The 16,921-nt window shown below is 31.9% G+C and overlaps 1 protein-coding gene across 1 annotated transcript in view; it reads left to right on the top strand.

Annotated features, from left to right (window-relative positions):
- Positions 1-16,921, top strand: part of LOC128988484 (uncharacterized) — a 730,054-nt gene that overhangs the window by 344,701 nt on the left and 368,432 nt on the right. The window contains exon 8 of the mRNA XM_054409815.1: positions 13,509-13,560. The gene's annotated coding sequence lies outside the window, so the exon portion shown is untranslated. The remainder of the gene's footprint in view (positions 1-13,508; positions 13,561-16,921) is intronic.

The raw sequence follows: 16,921 nt of genomic DNA, 5'->3' as shown, positions 1-16,921 counted from the left end.
CAAACCTTATTGAATTTAAATTGTTACCCTCACACGTTATGGTGCAAATAGTCTGTTTTAGTATGGATAGTACAGCAGAATTGTATGCTAAAAGATAATTCTTATTATTATGTATCATAATTTAGCAAAACATATTTTGAAAAAAAAAATCTTTTGGGAAAAATTGACAGCTTAAACATTATTTTCAAATGCAACAACTAAAGTTTATTGATAAAAAATGTTTCGAACTTTGGTCACAGAAAGAAAAACATTTCAGGCCACATCGAGTTTGAGTGAGATGGACTCTCTGACAAACATACAAACTTTTTTAACTTTTCAGGATTAGTTTGATGTTCAAGTTACTTTTGATGTTTGTGCTTTCCAATATATTCAAAATTCTTCTACCACATTTTCAAATATATAAGAATAGCGTTTTGTTATCTTTGTGGTATTATATTCTCAGTTACAGCAGACGCAATAATGTATAAGAATACAACATTTTATTATTGCGATTATTTCAGAAGCATGTTGAAATATATCTTAACTCAAAATATAATAAATCCCTTTCGAAGTGTACTAAAAAACCATGCTATTTCGAGGGGGCAAGTTTTATAATAAAATCGTATGTTTGCCTCAATCTTACATTTAGCAATACAATAGCTAACATATATATTTTAAGAACAAAGGCAATATATCAAAGGATGAGAACAAAAGGCTCATTACTTTTGTGTTGTAATGCAGGCAGTGCTTTCTCCGGAAAAAAGACATCTATAACTAGCATTACTCATCCAACCATAGAATAAACATACTGATATAAATCATTAAAGGGATTTTCTAAAAGTGTCATTCAATTTTACGTTATAATTCAATTTTTATTAAAATAATTATAATCCATCAATCATAGCTAGCCAAGCTTAGTGGAAATTCCTAAACAAATTTGAATTCCATACTAAAATGGTATGCAAAGTATATTAGTAAATCAAAGGCTTGTAGAGAGAGAAAAAATGGACGGGACGTAACAAATTAAAACGAATTGGGATCTGATGTTTGGCATGTTTTTGGAGAGAATACCAACCAATATGCTGCATCAATCACACAGCTGATGCCACGGAGGCGCTGAACCTTGGTTGATTGTGCTAATGTTGACTTGGCAGTTAATCAGGGTTTTAAAATAACAATTTAAACCGTATATTACCCACAATCCTCCTACATCAGCAACTGACTAGTTTAATACCACAATAAAAATTAATCGCAGACTTAAAACTTATTTTACCATATTCAAATTAAAATTATGGTGATTTGTAGTTTTTACGGGATATTTACGAAAGAGACTTAGAGCATGCACCCTAAGAAATAGGTATTGACATTTTGGATGATTCAACAATCTGAACCGATGTATCGGTCTAGACTCTAGATTAAGAGTTTCTAACAACTAAGAGGTATCCATAGATCTTCTTGAGACAGCATAATTCTCTATCGTCAGGAGTTAGTTTGTTAGAAACTACTTATATTACAATGTTGATCCACTGCTGCGGGACATGGTGCTTTCCTTCAATACCGGAGCTGGTTAGCTTGATCTAGAAATAATACAAATAATAAAAAGATCAGTTCACGAATTGGTTGCTAAATGCATTTTTCAATTATGCTGTACAAATCCCGTTCTAAATACGATATTAATATGATTGGCTTTGCACAGTGAAAAAAATTATAATACCACTGCTGATATTAATTTACAAGTGCAACACCGTCTTAACCAAGCAAATCGTAAATACTAAAAAGAGAGCATGTTCAACTAAGAAAAGGTTGATCCAAGTGCCCTGACCAGCAGTATTTTTAAATTGAAGACATACCACTTACAAATTTTAATAAAGTCTGATTTAAAATATTTTCCCTGCTAGTTCTAATTAGATACGTATATAATATTTTAGAGATGAAAATATATATTGTATGCTTCTTGATCTGAGCTAACACCATAATCTACGGGGTACACTTGGCAAACATCTTATATTTTTCCAGTAATAAATAAACATCCTAGCGTAGCCATGGTAACGCACCTTGGTGGAAAACATGTACTTAGCGACGTCGTTCCATCAGTAGCAGTGTGTTCAACACGTTTACAGGCTACATATATTTTGTTCAGGTAGAATAAAAAACCTTATTACAGATAAGAAAATATTGAAAAAATCACTATTGCATACTCAAAAGATATAAATAGCTAGCTGCGATTCCATTGCTGAGCTTTCCAATGGAAAGGGGACGAGAAACTGAATAATGAGGTTCTAGATCTGCTATATGAAATAATTACTCATTCATAAAAAAACATTTTGCAGCAATATAATTTTCTTTTAATTCAGGTAAGGGGGTTTAACTTGAGAAAACCTTGATAACGTTATTAAAGTTATTACGATCTTCTTTGCTTTGAATGCATACGTAATTTTTTGCTGGCATCCTTAAACTAGGCTATATATCGTCGTTTTGTCAATCGTTTTTAGAAAAGTGGCAATCCAATATTATTCATCTAACTAGCTGTCACCCACAAGTTCACCCCATTTGACTTCATAAGTATTAATAATACTATTGATCGGTTGAGTTAAGCTGAAATAAACAAAACAGAATACAGTAATATTAACAAATAATCACACCTGATTTCAATAAGGTGATAAATTGAATGAAGTACACCTGATATATTTTCATTAGGTATATAAAAAGTTCCCTTTGGAAAGGAATTACGACCTTAAAGGGAAATTTATGAAATAATGGATAGTTGCGCAAGGTTTCTCGTCATGACGAACTAAGTATATGGTTTATGGGGGTGTAACTTGTAGTTTAGTCAAAAGTCCATGGCTACTTTGGGATTTATATATGGATATGTTTGCTACACCCAGTTTCAATATAATTACGTAATGTATAGAAGACTTATATCCAAGTACGCCATCCGTAAACGACTTTGTAATTACGATTAAACGACTTAAGTAATACGATTGATTTAGTTTATATACATTACTCGGTATCTCGGTGGTATTAAGAAACAAAGAACAATTTAGAGAAAACAAAAGAACAAACCAACCTTGAGAGAACTGCAGGTGACACTTGGCGATAAATGCAAATAGTAGCTGGTTGTCGATATTCAACCCTTGTTTGCCATATCGATGCCATTCACCCTTTACCAATTTCTCATTCAGTTGAGAGATCTCGCCCAGTCTTCATCCAGGAATTTTCGTGAAATATTTTGGGAAATTTAAAACTTTCTCCATCAATCGGAAACTGGGAATATCATTTTCTCTATGGATTGTCTTAATTGGGAAACAGGATGATTATTAATATAATATAAATACCTCGTCACAGCTCTGTAGTTACTGCTAGCTGTGACGAGGTATTTATATTATATTAGTCATCAATTCAGCTCAGGGGCTAAACCATGTCTATTGAGGATGATTATGATGATAAATATGTTTTGATTGTATTTTCGTACTTTGCATTGTGAGTAAGTTGTTCCATTTTTAAACTACTGCAAATACGTTTCTGGTGGACACGAAATTTTTAAAATATTTTATTTATTTACTTAAAACATCAAAATCTTTATTATACACAAATCAATCACTTTAAAGCCATAACCACGGAATGCATGAACGTATTTCTGTGATAGTTCCGTAAAATGTAAGTTTGCAAAAGAAATATCCTTTTCATGTAATTTGGAATCAGCTGTACGACAAGGTTAAACTAAAAGGGCATCCAAAAATCAAGCAACTAAAAATACACCTATGGGTAATAAAAATCAATAGTTCTACAATAGTAGAGATTTTTGAAGTTTCCAACGTTATTTTTCCAAAAGATATAAATACTGCTTCAGTTCGGTGTACTTAAAAATGTATCTTAACAGTTCTTAAACCTTTGCTTGTTTTGGAAAATAAAATTTCATATATAATAATTTTTTTCATCTTCAACATCTATGAAATGATAAACTAAGAGACGAGATACAAGTTGTCGCTAGGCCGGAAGTTTTCTTTGCCGGTGGAAATTGAAAACTTTTATCTGAAATATACTCGTAGCGTCTCAGAAAAAAAACTTTATAAATATGCGAATCTGTACGATCACTATAAAACAATCTACAGTGAACAATAAGATTTATCAAACAGATTTTATAAACAATTGATGTTATGTTATACAACATTTGTGGAAGTTTATTTAAAACATGTAGTTTTCTGTATTTATTGTTTTCCAACCTGCATTTTACATTACATCAGATCCAGATTTCGAAAAATAAATGTAAATTACGATCATACAAAACGGTGGTAAGATTTAGATACTGTCCGAACATAAGCCTAATTATGGCTTACAACGGTTGGTTAACACGAATTGACCTTTTTCCTAATGGGTATTTTCAATGTAGCCTGTATGTTTCAGAAAGCTAGAGGTTTTTATAAACCTTATAAAATGTTTTTATAAAATGTCTGCTGGGTAGCATTCCCATTGCAGTTGAAATTAAAAAACGAATTTATCAGGGTAGACAAGCAAGTCGAGCTAATTTTTTTTTATTATAAATTTTATAAAATCATTCTTAGTAAAAACTTGTGTGTCCTAAAACTGGGATACTTTAATCTTCCCCGTGAAGGCCAATTGCAGCTTATTATAAGACCTTGGTATACCGATATAGTATGGCAACTGCCTTCATGGCTACTTAATGGTCTTACAAGATCAATATTAAAAAAAAAACATACGATTGCGAAAATAAAAAAAAACTATTTTTTTATCATCTTACTGTACTATCTACATCGCCTTTCTGTCGGCTTAATAATATCAGTAAACTTAAAAAGGTCAATTTAAATAAAAAAACGTGAAAATAAAATTATTGTTATTACAGTTTGCAACTAGATTTTGTATTTGTGTCCTAAATATTACCTAGCCATGGCCAACTCCATGGTGAATTTTAAAGCTATATTTTTTCCCTTCAAAGTTTGATGTGAGTTTTAAAATTCTAGTTGTTCTGAATTACTGTAAAGAAGTTACTGCATCTTTTATATAAGTGTTATGTCTAAAGTCATGTCTTCTTCGCAAAAGTAAAATAAGTAAAATAAATATAAAAATAGGGAAAGCATTCTTTGTTGGATTAATATTATAGTTTAGTTGTCAATGGCAGTGAAATTCATTAAACAAATGTTCAGTTACCATCATAACTTTTCAGTTCGCCGCGTTTTTCAAGCCAGCAAGTACATAATCCCTAGTTTTGAGATTCCAGCTTCCATGGAAATGTACTTAAAATTGTATTAATTAAATTTAGAATAATTTACTAAACAAAACAATTAGAAAAAATATGTTAGGAAAAAGGATATTTTTATGCTAGCAAGTAATGTGTCGCTCATTACATGTTTTCTCATCCTCATTAACACTCATTTTTGTTTATGAATCAAAATTGTATATAACCATACTACTGTACCCTGATCAGTAATGTGTTAAAAATTAACAGTAAATCTATTATTGTATAAGCACTATATAGGTTTCTTTTTTTAACAAAATATATTTTGATTTTTTTCTAAAGCAAACTGTATAATACAGCAGGCGGCATCTTAGTAAATGCAAATGGTTTTCTCTCTAAATTGCCTCTCATAAAGACATAAATCGCATCCATTCCCTTTCGTTATATCTTCCTTATTACAGTTTGGTACAAAATTGACGCAAAAGTAGATTATACCTCAAGATTTTCAGTAAAAACCATCCGTGATTTTTGTTACTTTCAAATTAAATTCACATGTTGAGATTTGTTCAACTAAACATACTTTAACTAGATTGTGATGGTAAAAAACATTGAGTGTAAAAATCTTAAACCGTCTCGTTTGTACACATGTTGCATTATTAGTGACAATCCTATCTAATCAGACAGTTGCTCCTTTTAATGAACTTAAACCAATTTACCTACACTCCTTTATTGTGATTTTGACGGTAAGAAAATAAACAATAGTAACAACATTCTTAAGTTAACTGAGCAGTATCTGTGGAAATAAGCAATAATGAATTATAGTCAAAGTTACTTGCAAAAAGATTTAAAGTAGCAAGAACTTTGTTGCACTTTTTATATTAGTAAAACTTGAACTTTGTGAAACTTGGAACAGAAGCATAAAGCGAGAAGTTTACAACACCTGGGAAATCACTAAGTGGCGCTAGGGTCGAGACTATCATTTACCTTTACAAAACTATTCGGGAAATTTCCATCATCGAAATGTTACCAGAATAAAATATTTAAAAGAAACACAGCCGAGATAGAAAATGGTCATAATTAGGCAGCATAAGTATAACTTTTTGTACGGTAAATTCACCTTTCTAAAATAATAGTTAAAATAAGTTCACTTCTCAAAAGAATATGAATGAATTAAAATGTATTTAACAATTTACAATATTGTAAAACTGTATACAACCGGCACAATGTAACACAGTATAAAGTAATGTGCCTACATAATACTTTATGATTAATATAAAGAAAATAGTTTAAAAACAAGCTTATAACCGTAACCATAGCATATGCTAATACGAATTTAATGAGTGGTGGTTGTAAAAAAATATGTTTGAAATACGTTTGGCTTTCAAACTCTCTTTTATAAAAAGGAAATACCTTAAACTAGTTAAGTTACGTTAACAGAAGGAACGTAAATACCCGAAGTTTACAGCCTCTTGGAAATTGCAAGGTGTTGCAGCGCAGCGACTTCATTTGTTTCTCACATTTGTATTCCTTTATTTTTCATCTCCTTAAAATGTCGGAAAACAATTTGTTACTAGCCTACACATTTCAATTTCTTGTATCACAAAATGTTTATTTTATCTATATTATATACAGCCCGATGTGTAACTGACTCACTCATTGACTCATCAGGTATACAAATTCTTACCCACTTCTAGAATAGCTACGGGGTTGAAACTTGGCACGATTTTAGGTTTTGTTCTTAAACCACCAGGAAAATTGCCAAAAGTGACATTTTCAAATATTAACCCCCCTAAAAAAATTCAAAATGGCGGATTTTTGAAAAGTGCGAAAAAGGTGTTTTTTTTAAACGTTAATTGTGCTCAAACCGTTGGTCTAATCAAAAAACGGAGCACACTTACAGTATTTAGAATTAAACGAGCTACAATTTTTAATATAAAGTTTCTTTCTATCTCCACCCCTTCCCCCCTATATTTCGCTCTAAACACAAAATTTTGGAATTTTTCATCATCTTTTTTTGTTCAAACGTCCTTCGCGGCTCAACCGTAGGTCTGATCAAGTAACGGAGACCACTTTAATATGTAAATTTTTACGATCTACAACTTTGTAATTTAACATTTCTTTCCATTTTCACTCCTTCACCCCCAAATTCATGCTTAAACATGAAATTTTGCCATTTTTTCTTGTTTTTTGGGGGGTTGGCTGCCCTGGAGTAGGTTAAAATCCGTTTTGGGTATGTTTGACCTATTACTTGTTTTTAAATATGCCTAAAGTTCATCCTCAACCGATTTCGGAATTTTCACTCACCCTACTTAACCCTCAAAATTGGGGGGATAATTTTAGTTAAAATAAAAAATCCCGATTTTGAAGATTCTCGTCAATTAAAAATTATATAAACGCAAGATTATATATAAACAAACAAATGTTTTGTATACAAGATTTTATGGTGTACATTTTGTTCCATGGCGCTTTTTACCTATCTATACTCAAACCCCCTCAAAAAACCCCATTTCGATAGTTTTGTCCTTGGAATTTAGGAATTAGCCTACTTACACACTCATATTAGCGCTAGATCATTGAAATTTTGTTAAACATATGACAATAGCTAATTTGCAACAAAAAGGTGAGTGAGCGTAGCGAACGAACTAACCTGAAGGCAAGTGAGCGCAGCGAACGAGCTCCAACCTAAAGGTGAGTGAGCGTAGCGAACGAGCTAACCTGAAGGCAAGTGAGCGCAGCGAACGAGCTTACCTGATGGCAAGTGAGCGCAGCGAACGAGCTTACCTGATGGCAAGTGAGCGCAGCGAACGAGCTCCAACTCAAAGGTGAGTGAGCGTAGCGAACGAACTTCAACCAGGATTTGATTGAGCCATGCGTTTAGTTTAATTTTTTTCCCATCTCCACCCCAAATTCGTGATTAATCATGACATTTTACCTTTTTTTCCCCATTTTTGGTGATTTTGACTGCGCAAGGGGTCCACTCTTCATGCCGATAACTTTTACCAACCCCCGAAGGGGGCCTAATATTATTTTAAAATATTATTTTACCTCACTCTAACTCCTAAGACTTTATATCGATGCTTATTGATGTGAAGACAGTTTTAGTGGTTGTGACTTAGGAAATTTAATTCATCATAGCACCGGCCCTACATCGAGACTCTAACATGTCAAGACTGGTTTGGTTTGCACTTAACAACCCCTCTATGAAATACTTCGCAACTGCCAAGTTATCACTACGTCTTTTACGCAAAAATGTTTCCGGACAACATCCTGTCCCCCGTGAACATTTCTCATCACGGCTACTATTAAAAGGGGGCCTGGGGGCGGAGCCCCCAGCGAGCACAAGGCGAGTCTAATATATATACAGCCGCATATGTAACTCACTGGGGGATACAAATTCTAGCCCACTTCTAGATGAGCTATAGACTTGAAATTTTCGGTGTTTTGTAGGTCTAGTGCCCAAACCCCCGGGAAAATTCCAAAAAGTGACAATTTTAAATTTTAACCCCCCCGAAATTAAGGGTTTCCCCCCCATGTTATTCTTATGGGGAATAACATAAAAAATCGCCGACTTTGGTATGCTCATCTGAACCACTTATAAACGTGCTAGAGACTTCAAATTTGCGTAGTATTGTAGTATGAAATCTTACGTTACCGGTGGAATTTGCGAAAGTCCCATTTTCAAATTTTAACCCCCTCAAAAATCCTAAATGGCGGACCTCTGAAAACGAAAAAACACGTTTTTTTCAACCGGATGTAGCTCGAAAACGGTAAGAGATAGAAAAGATTTGAAAGTATATCCAGGAACAGGAATTACATTTTATACAAAACCCTCTTAGGCGTTTTTATAAAATCGGACTCCTTCAGCTTCAAAAAACGGCCTACTTTCAAAATTTTGTAAATTTCATTCACATTTTTTACGATTTTCGCTATTTTTTCATATTTAAATAATTTCTTTTTGCAGATATTATTAATGCTCTGTATTCTTTTTAATTTACTTTATATTTTACTTATTTAATGTTTTTTTTGTATCTTTACTCCTTAACCCCCAAAACTTAGGTTTAATGTCAAAATTTAAAGGTTTTTTACAACTTTTACGAGCCCCATGTTATTATTACGGAGAATAACATTGAAAATGGTAGACTTTGGTGTGCTCATCTGAACCACTTAGAAACGTGCTAGAGACTTGAAACTTGATAGTATTGTAGTATGGGATCTTACATTACCGGTGAAATTCCCAAAAGTCCGATTTTCAAATTTTAACCCCGCCAAAAATTCAAAATGGCGGACCTCTGAACACGAAAAAACACTTTTTTTTCAACCGGATGTAGCTCGAAAACGGTAAGAGCTAGAAAATATTTGAAAGGATCTTAGCGAAAGAAATTAAATTTTCTACTGAACCCTTATAAGCGTTTCAAAAAATCGCACTCCTTAAGCTTAAAAAAACGCCCTAATTTTAAAATTTTGTAAATTTCTTTCAAATTTTTAATGGTTTTCGCTATTTTTTCATACTAAAACAATACCTTTTTGCAAATATTATTATTGCTTTATGTTCTCCTTACTTTGCTTTAAATTTTACACATTACATGTTATTTCGTAACTTTACTCCTTGACCCAAAATACTTAAGTTTTTACCACTTTTACGAGCCCCATATTATTCTTATGCAGAATAAGATTGAAATTTGATGACTTTGGTATGGTCAAATGAATCGTTTAGAAATGTGCTAGAGACTTGAAATTTGTTAGTACCTATTCTAGTAATGGATCCTAAGTTAATGGTGAAATTTGCAAAAGTCCAATTTTTAAATTTTAACACACCCAAAAATCCAAAATGGTGGACCTCTGAAAACGACAAAACACGTTTTTTTCAATCGGCTATAGTTCGAAAACTGTAAGAGTTAGAAAAGATTTGAAAGATTTTTCATAAACAGGAATTAAATTTTCTACAAAACCTTTTTCAGCGTTACCCGAAAATCGCACCCCTTCAGCTTCAAAAAACGCCCTACTTTCAAAATTTGGTGAATTTCTATAAAATTTTTACCGGTTTTCGTAATTTTTTTATACTTGAATAATATATTTTTGCAAATGTTATTATTGCTTTTCCCTTACTTCGCTTTAAATTTTACTATTACATTTTTTTCGTAACTTTACTCCTTGACCCCCAAAACTACGAGCCCAATGTTATTATTACGGAGAATAACATTGAAATTTAATGACTTTGTTATGGTCATCAGAATCGTTTAGAATCGTGCTAGAGACTTGTAATTTGGCAGTATTGTAGCATGGGATACTAAGTTAAGGGTTAAATTTGCAAAAGTCACATTTAAAAATTTTTAACTCCCCAAAAATCTAAAATGGCGGATATCTAAAGACGATATAACACGTTTTTTACAGCTATTACTAAAAAGCAATTGGAGCTAGCCAAGATTTGAATGGATTTTCATGTTCAGGAATTTAATTTTCTACAAAACCCTTACACATGTTTTCCGAAAATTTCTCCCCTTCACCCCTAAAAAACGTCCTACTTTCAGAAATTGGTATTTTTCAAATTTGTACCGGTTTTCGCTATTTTTACATACTTAAATAATCACTTTTTGCAAATGTTATTAATGCTTTGTATTTTCCTTGGCTTAATTTCGGTTTTAATCATACATGTTTTTTCGTAACTTTACTCCTTGACCCCCAAAACTTAAGTTTAATATAAAAATTTAAAAGGTTTCGCCAGTTTCACGAGGTAATAATAGACTCTTTACCTTTTCTATATGCACAAGGTTATTAAAACTATACAAAGTTTACTGTATTAGAGCTAACACCAAGGTATGAATATAATAAGGACCATTTAAAAAGTCCCCCCCCTCTCTAAATCCCCCTTATATCTATCCTATAGCCACCACAGATTCATCGGTCTAAATCACGTTTACCAATTTCTAGATTAGCTAAAAATCCTGAAATTTGCACCCTGTCCCCCGGTGGCACATTTGTACTTACAAAATTTTACCCCCAATTTTCGCTACTTTTCCCAATCTAAGTAAATTCTTTTTGCAAACATTATTAATATTTTGCATATATACTCTGGTTTAATTAAAGTTTAATCCCCCTATCGTATTTCCAACCTCCTCCCCCCTAATATTATATCCTCCCCCGCCCCAATGTTATTCTTTATAGGTGCGTAAGTCTAAATCACGTTTACCCATTTCTAGATTAACTGGATGTCTGAAATTTGGCCCGATTGTAGGTCTTGCGCCCTGTCCCCCGTGGCTCATTTACCCCCGACCAAAAAAGGGGGCCTGGGGGCGGAGCCCCCAGCGAGCCAAAGGCGAGTCTTCCATATACATTGCGTTTATAGTTGTTTTTATTACATCGCAAATTGAAAATTGTGTTTTATGGATAATGTTTTCTATATTTTTTCAAATTTAAATCCAAACGTGGACATTCAGTGGTAAAAGATTTCTGGATTCTTCGCCAAAAGAAGAAAGAAACCCACGGTGAATGAAATTCAACTTTAGCCATTTAGACAAAATTATGACTATCTGTGTACTATATATCAAAACTAAAGCAGTGTTTACAAATGATTGCAAAATACGTATATAAATCGCTCATATCACTTAATTGCGTCCCAGTAAATACGCAATTGTACTATAAGTGTCAATGGATTTATAAGAATACTGCTATAAGTGTCTATGTACGATTACATTACACATTTATGGAAGTCTAACAACAACGTAAATAAGCGAAATGAAATATCCATTACAAGATAATGTTAGTCATAAAACGACCTTCCTGCATGTGCCTGTGTTTAACTGCTCATGAATATCTAGTACAATAAGAATTATATAATATCTAGTTCTTAATCAATTAATATTTTAATCAGAACTAATTGATAAATGTATTTGTAAAACATATTTTTATAATATCGCTATGTTAGCAATTTTAAAAAGTTTGAATTGATTTATGGGTAGATAGAGAAAGTGTTGCTCGTTCAAAAATATCTTGCAGCATTACTATAGAAGCAAGACTGGTGAATCGTTTTAATATTCAAACTGATATCACACAGCAGGATCCGATAAGGTAGAGATTACTTTGATCTCTGACAAACACGCTACACTGCAGTTTATCTGCAAATTTTCGTTCGTGGCTCAACACAATTGATAACTGAAGTTGTAGGATTCATTGGAAGAATTAACATTTTTTTTCTTTTACATGCTGTAAATATATAAACTGTATTACTTTATAGTTTTAATATTATAATATTTACTAGCAGAGCACCCGTCCTTCGTACGGGGGTGCATATAAGTATAAAATGCTTATTGCAGTTATACTCAAGCTTTGCGTTTGCAATGGGGGGGACACAGTTCGATAAAAATTGTGCTCATAAATTTACGGTATGATATCGTATAACACATCTACCATTGCCATAATGTTCTACCACTGTTACTAAACAATAGAAAAAAATAAATTATCAAACATTCGCACAATATTACAAATTATTCATAAAATTAAAAACTGAAACCTAACTGTAAACAATCCTACTTTGACAGTTCTCATTGTTTATCACAGCTTTTTGTTGCTGCTCAGGTCAAATTAGCTGTTGTCATATATGCAAAAACAAAATAATAATAGTGCTGCACCCTGTTAAAAACTTATAACTTTTTAATGCTATTGCATATTATAGAACCAACTTGTAAAGTTGAAACAGCTGACTAAACTCTTTAATTCCCTTTAAATATGAATACTCATAAGGTTTACATGGGGAACTACAGAGCCACAGGGGTGGAGCGTGAAATTATTTTTGAGATAAGAATATGCCTAAAATTTAATCGGGAATGTGAGCTATCATCATGCCAAATTTCAGCCCAATCCGACCAGTAGTTTATGCGTGATCGAGCAACGCACAAACACACACACAAACTTTAAGATTTATAATATAAGTGAAATAATATTTCTAAAAACATTTAGTGGATTTTGTTACATTGTTAACGTTGAAATTAGATTTTTTTACTGATTCAATGATTTGTTTGTGAGTATTTGGTTTGCTTGAAATGAAAATGAACCAAACACTAATATAGACTGACCTCAGGCGTTATTTTGAAAGTAATATCAATTCTAACCACCGTCCATGTAACAGAGTGCTTTATTCATCAAAAGTAATATCAGTTTCCACTTGGCTATCAATAAACCGAGGGTAATATTACTTCTTGTATATTACACAATAATACACATGGAATATTTAGTAAGCATGTTTCAGCAATATCATAACTTAAAAGTTATGTCTATTTGTATTTTTACATAGTTTATTCCTTCCTTTTGTATACTAATTTAAGTCATTTTATGTTTACAGTTTGTTGTGATTCGTGAGTGCAGTGTGGAAGGATTAGCGGAGTTTATAATTGGTGAGTTTACTAAAATTTAGTATTTAATATTAAATCTTTATAAATGACACAAATATTTAAAATTATAAATCATAGTCAATGTACAAACAGTCTACAATTTGAAATTGTCCTAGAGGAATAACGATTGTTGCTGTATTTTTTAAACACCTCGCGTTATTCTTTAAGTACTGGTTTAAAGTGCTGCTTATAGCAGTTAAGATATGTGATAAACATTATTATGTCAAATAAATGAAGGTTTTGGAGGATAGATTTATATTGGATACTATGCGTTGTACTTGAAATGACAGATTAATTTAGGTGTCAATTAAATTTACTGTAGTTCAAGTTATCACTATTACCTTTGACATCAAATAGTCAATGGGTATTACTTATCTTTGAAATAATAAGCTATAAATATTATAAGTTTAAGCATATCTTGAAGAGCAATGTCTCTTAGTCATAGAACTTTACATTTTTTTATATGTAGACAAACGAGTGCAACATATTTAAAGAAATAACATTATTCTCCCAAAGATATTGTCAAAAGGTAGTCAGCAAGTCTAGAAACCACAGGATCATAAATTAGTAATTTACACATCAACCACAGTAATGTTAAGCATGCTTGTTGTATAAATAAATAAATAAAAGCAATTTACAATGTTTCAATTAAGAAGTTTGACGTTTAGATATTTATTATCTATCTCTTATGTATTTATTTATTAACGGATACACCATTTTTACAAGAAAATACAGAGTGTACTTGTGACAAATGACTGATCATTACATAAGTCTTGAAAAACTGAATTTTTCAACCCTTTCCCTGTTTTAGCTGAGTCCTTGTTTAGTTTAAATTATATTTTCAATACTTGAATTTAAAGCTGTATAACCAGTACTTATCACTATAGTATTAGTTATCTTAAGTATTTTAACATTTTAGCACATACCTTGGGCTATCAATTCGTTTAATCGTTTCATTTTCATCCTAGCTATAATCGCACCTCTTAGCAAGATGTTTTATCCCTCTTTTTAGAAAGGAGTTTGTGCGTTTGAACAAATGAAAGTGCTTTGAAAGGAACACCCTGAGCACAGTTTATGGCTAGAGTTTATGCAAATTTCACCTGTTAGTTATAAGAGGGATGCAAATGTCTAAGTAGGCCTACGAGAAGTGATAACAGGATTGAACTGGTAACGTCCGGTTTCCATCAACACGATTGCTTTAGCAGTGGTAACAATGAAAGCAGTGGCTTTAATTTTATTCGATTATAACCAACATCACGTTGGGAGATCTCAATAAATTACTAGAAATAAAAACATAAATTTAATTGTTTTTTATTCATGTAAATAGAGTTTTATTGGTGTAATATGATCGTAGTGATTTAGTTACCACGCCTTTAAATGAGGACCTCAGAGTTGCCTCTTTCCACCTCTACAATTGTAGCCAATTAAGGAATTCTAGATGTAGTGGCGCATTTTAGTTAAATAAAGTTTGTGCTGCCAAATGCTAAAATTTTATAAATGTGATAATATCCTTTTGCTGTCGATGTTTGTGCAATTGACTGTCTGATCAGATCAAGGCCCCAGATATTGTATCATTAATAAAAACATGACACTAATTGAAGTGCATTTTACTCCCTAGTTTTGTAACACAAATTATTGACAGTTTTTGAAACATATGGTTTAAAAAATAAAATGATCAGGAATTCAGTTTACAATTTTTGATGGTAGAGTAAATTTTGGTAAACGTTGTTTGACACGAAATACATTTGGATTTTTCTTGTTCGTTAATGGAAGCACTCATAACTTAATGGAATTTTCTGGATCCATTAAGTTCTCAAGTAACGTTGAGAAAGTTTCGCCTGTCAGTTGTATGATAACATTAGAATCTGGGGTTAGCTAAGTCCATTTAGAACAATTAGATAAACACCATAACATTTGTATACAGTTTTAGGGATCTACAAAGGCTACATAAAAAATGTCTCTACAGAATGAATAAAGTATATTTTACATCTGTGTTTAATGTTCTATTAATGTTTATAAAGTGGTAAATTTCGTTATATTGCATATAATTTAGTCTATTATTATGAACATAAGTTTAGTTTGGTTAGATAGTTTTTAAACAATAACTGTATTATTAGAATGTATAATTGGATATCAATAATTTAATGGTGCTATCTAACGAAAGATTTAAATTTAACAAAAACAACACTAGAATTTAGGACGTTGCCCTAAAAAAAAAAAAACGCCTAATCGGTTGAAAACACCGACAAATGAAAAAAAAAAACTTAAAAAAGTAAGGGCATTATTGTTTAATTACATAATATTTATTATGTTTGAACAATTACAGAATTTTACAGGTAATTAATGGAAAAACAAATTATGTGGTATTTCTTCAATCTGAATGAGGAGAGTGTAGCAAAAGGTATGAAATGTCACCTTAACCGTAAGAGGTAACTTCCTGTCACATGTCCAACCACTAGATATTTTATCTTATTGCTTCTTATTCAATAAATGATCTATTCCATGGGCAGTGTGCGTGGTTTTCTCATACTTTGTACACTAGACCTTTTTTAATTTCGCAAGTGTATGACAAGTTGATGATACTGCATTGACAAGACGTTTGTCACCATTAACTTTCCACTTTAAAGCTTAAACAATATTGTGTAAAATAAAACTAAAGTGAAATATAGGATGACGTATTGTTTTGTAATCATAATATGATCTTTTCAATATATGTTTAACTATTCGACAAGAAACACCTAGTAACACTTTGTATTCTTTTTCAACGATATTTTCCGTTTAAAAAATATTACCTTTATTAATATCAAATTTAATCATTTGTGAATAGTATAATGTATTCCTCGGTGCAGTAGTGAATAATTCGACTAACATTTTAAGTAGTTATGTAAAATCCTTTTTTAATATGTAATCGTGCGAAAATATATTGGATGAAATATGAGATCCGCCAATTCCATTTCTGCAAGCGTCAGACTCTAGTACAAAGGAGCAATTTTCAATCAGATTTTCCCACCAAATGGGAGTAATATCCTGTTCTCAAACGGCTTAGCGTAGTCACAACTGTAAATATATTCCCAATAGTTATTATTTGTTTGTTTTACTCATTTTAAATGCTGAATATTTTTCGTGTTGTGAAAAATACAGCATGCCAGTTTAAGACCGTAGGCAAATAACAAATATCTATATACGTTTGAGGGATTAATTATTTACATACTTATCACCATTACCTTATGAATATTATTTTTTTAATTAATAAACGTAGGCTAATATCTGTTTTATATAGTAAATAATTTATCTAACGTTGTTTAAATGTTTAACGGGCTTAATCGACTACCGAATCCACAAACCCCTAGTTTCACCTAGCTTA

This window comes from Macrosteles quadrilineatus, unplaced genomic scaffold (assembly GCF_028750875.1).
Source record: "Macrosteles quadrilineatus isolate MER2022 unplaced genomic scaffold, UCM_ALF_1.0 Scaffold_3__2_contigs__length_128488019, whole genome shotgun sequence".
Taxonomy (NCBI): Eukaryota; Metazoa; Arthropoda; class Insecta; order Hemiptera; family Cicadellidae; genus Macrosteles; species Macrosteles quadrilineatus.
The sequence above is the reverse complement of the archived record's forward strand: the minus strand, read 5'-3'. Positions and strand labels throughout refer to the sequence as shown.